Consider the following 3,607-nt stretch of genomic DNA (forward strand, 5'->3'; position numbering starts at 1 on the left):
GAAGTACCAGCTCCTCATAAGTGAGACAACAGAACAGAAGTAGAAGCTACCGGATTCACGCCCGCTAAGAAAACCTCTTCTTCTTTAGATCCTGAAAAAACGAAAATAAGTAAGAAGGAGCAGTAGTAGTAGGAAGACTTAAGTGACTTCGTTCATTTACGTTGAGATAGACGAGTAACTACCTTTTTCTATTTTCGTTTCTACGGTTGGGCAGCCGCCGCCACGATGAGCTCTTGCTGTTCTTCCAGCAGCGCCCTCTTACTGTTTTCAAGAATGTGGATTGCATTCCTCAGATGAAGTATATGATTGTGTATATCACCTGGATCGACGGAAGCCAGAAACACAGGCGCCGAGATGACACCCAGGATTTGCTCTAGTTCGAGCCTATTGTTTTCTATATTGAGAATTTCCTGAGGAATGAAGGAAAGTCTTGCAGCGATATCCATGGCTTCTTTCTTGTCCCGCAAAATAGAGAGTGCGCCGAAGCTTCTATTTATAGGCGAGCCAGCAGAATAATTTCTTATTAGAAGTCCTTTTTTTAATAGACTGTAACATAGATAATTTGCCCAGAATTCATGTCCTCCATTAGTGCGAAAAAGAATGAATCCCTTGAGTCCGGCCCCCCCCCCGGGTATCGATCGACACGCGGCTTAATCCCGATCACATCCTGAGGCAATAATAGAGCGAATAATTCATAGAGTACTCCACCACGAGCAGCGAAAGCACGCTCAGCCAATCCTCACTCGACGGCTCCGTCCTTGCTTAGGAAAAAGCCGAACCACTCGCAGATGGATCTTTTTTTTCTACCTTTTTCATTACTGATCGTTCGCATATGTCACTGATAGTTAAGCTATTCGGCTAGCTCTCGAATCAATAGACCACCGATTTCTTTCTCAGTCGATGGGAGTGAAATTCCTCTCATTTCCGAATGGTCTATGGGGCAGAAGCTATAATCCTCACTTTTTCCTAGCGTCTAGGCACCACCTATAGCGCTCATCAAGAAAGCATTTCACATCGTCTGCGTGCATCAATTATTGCAGCTTTCCGAAGATAGACTGAATGCTGAATGAAGAGAAGACTTATCTCCCGCCGTTGCTCGAGCCCGAGCTGCCGCTGTAGTGCAATGGGTCTTTCAAGGATCGAATTGGGCGTTCATCCTCGAGGAGATCCTGGACCTTCACATTTTTTCATTCAACGGGTCGATACCAGCAGCTTTTGGTAACCAGTCTCGGCTCTAGCACCTTGATGCAAGCCAGAATAACCTCACTGGATCAATATTCCCGGGAATAACAGCGTTGGTGAACCAGTTGACACTTGATCTCTCATCAAACAGTTTGGTGGGGCCAATACCTAGGGAGATTGGTCAACTGGAAAATCAGGAATTGCTAATTTAGAGACAGAATGGTCTTAGTGGAAGCATTCCAGAAGAGATTGGTAACCTGAAGCTGCTAAAAGTTCTTCAACTCCCCGGATGCAAGTTCACAGGCACCATCCCTTGGTCAATTGGTGGTCTCAAAAGTTTGAAGGAACTTGATATATCAGAGAACAACTTCAATGCTGAACTGCCAACATCTGTGAGCTGGGCAATCTAACTCGGCTGTTTGCAAAGGTGCTGGGCTCAGTGGGAGCATACCAAAAGAGCTTAGTAACTGCAAGAAGCTTACGCTCATAAATCTGTCCTTCAATGCCTTCACAGGCTCTATCCCTGAAGAACTTGCAGATTTAGAAGCTATTGCCACATTTTTCGTTGAAGGACTTTCGGGTCATATTCCAGATTGGATACGGAACAGGGCGAGTGTTCGATCCATATCTCTTGCAGAAAACATGTTCAGTGGGCCTCTGCCAGTGCTGCCATTGCAGCATTCTCTGCAGAAACCAACCAGCTCTCAGGTTCTATCCCAGCCGAGATATGTCAAGCCAACTCTCTGCAGTCACTCATATTGCACAATAACAATCTGACTTGGAGTATTATAGATACATTCATTTAAAGGATGCAAGAACCTCACAGAGCTGAACTTGCTAGGTAACCGTCTTAATGGTGAGATACCAGATTACTTGGCTGAGCTACCGCTAGTAAAACTAGAATTGTCCCAAAACAATTTCACGGGAATGCTGCCTTGTGGGAGTCATCAACCATTTTGGAGATCCGTTGGTGTCCACAGGTTCGAACTCTCTTTACCCAAAGTAGTATATCGGAATGGCTTTTTTACTAAGCACTACCAGAAGCCCTCCGCAGGCATCCCAGGTAGAAACGTGGCTGCATCCTCACACACACACAATAGCGCGTAGGTAGGTGGTCGAATGATCGATCGAACTGAGTGAGTGGACATTGGAATCCGTACGTTACCTTCCTCATTGTCTTAGCTTGCAAAAAGAATCTCAACAGAGGGCTTTAGAGTCTACGACCGATGGATGCCTTGGCCCTCCCTCGTTAAGATATGTTATCCTCCCACGTAGAAAACCAAGAGCAGTTAGAATCGCGTAGCTGCGTGCCCCTTTTTCTGACTAGCTTCTTGTTCAAAGCATTTCATGCACGAGCACACCTGATGAACTCAGAAACCTACTGTTGATTGATTCCATAGTAGGTTTCTAAAAAGTACCAACACACACGAGCCACCGGCCACCTAATAAAGGAAAGGAATCCAAATCTCTTCTCTAATTTACCGCACTAACCAATTGCAGGCGAGGGTTTCCTAACGTCATTGAGATGAAGTGCAGCAGCTGTAAGACCTGGTACAAGTGATGACCTTGTTGATAAGGGTCGAATGCGTAGTTCATTCGCTTTTATATCGAAAGAAAGGATGCTTCAGAACAACCAAGTAGTACTGGGAACATAACAACACCTATTGCGTCAATAAAAGAAATAAAGAACTTGCAAGAGATAGTTGCCTTCTCGCTCATCTGCTAACAATTTGGATGACATTTAAAGCATGAAATTAGATAGAAAAGAAAATCGTAAATGGAAATCGGAGGATACCAATCCAATCCCATGTTGTCGGGGGCAATATACTGCTATATGTGATTGCCACATCTGGGTCAATGACGACATATTGAAATAATATGCAAATATTTTGCAAAAGAATACTAAATCCCTAACCTGAAAGAACATATATTTAGAACACAAGAGAATAAACCATGTTTCATTTTGTATATAATTGGTATAATAACCACAAGACTGATATTCTAAGGATATTCAACTTATTATTCGTTGATGATACGAATCATATTGATCAAATATCTAATGAGGAGGTATTTATTGTAGATAGTAATTATTCTGTGTCTAATAAGGGAGATGAATTAGATGGCTCAGAATTCGAGAGAGAATCGACTTCTAGTGAGAAAGAAAAACCTCTTTATAGAATTCGTAAAGAGGATTTGATAGCAATAGGCATCGTAGGATCGGGGTCAAACGGTGGTGATGGGGTGCCTGTTTACCTAAGTAGGCCTAGTTCTTTCTATAATGAGCATTCGTGTCCGGGGACTTTGATCCAACTTCAGCCGATGGGGAAACTAAAAGGGATGCACCGTCGGGATCTTCTCGTATTTCAGCGGATCCCCGGCAAGTCATTTACCGGTACTTTCGATTTCCACTATTGCTTAAACGCCT

The sequence above is a fragment of the Lolium rigidum genome, chromosome 6 (genome assembly GCF_022539505.1).
Source record: "Lolium rigidum isolate FL_2022 chromosome 6, APGP_CSIRO_Lrig_0.1, whole genome shotgun sequence".
Taxonomy (NCBI): domain Eukaryota; kingdom Viridiplantae; phylum Streptophyta; class Magnoliopsida; order Poales; family Poaceae; genus Lolium; species Lolium rigidum.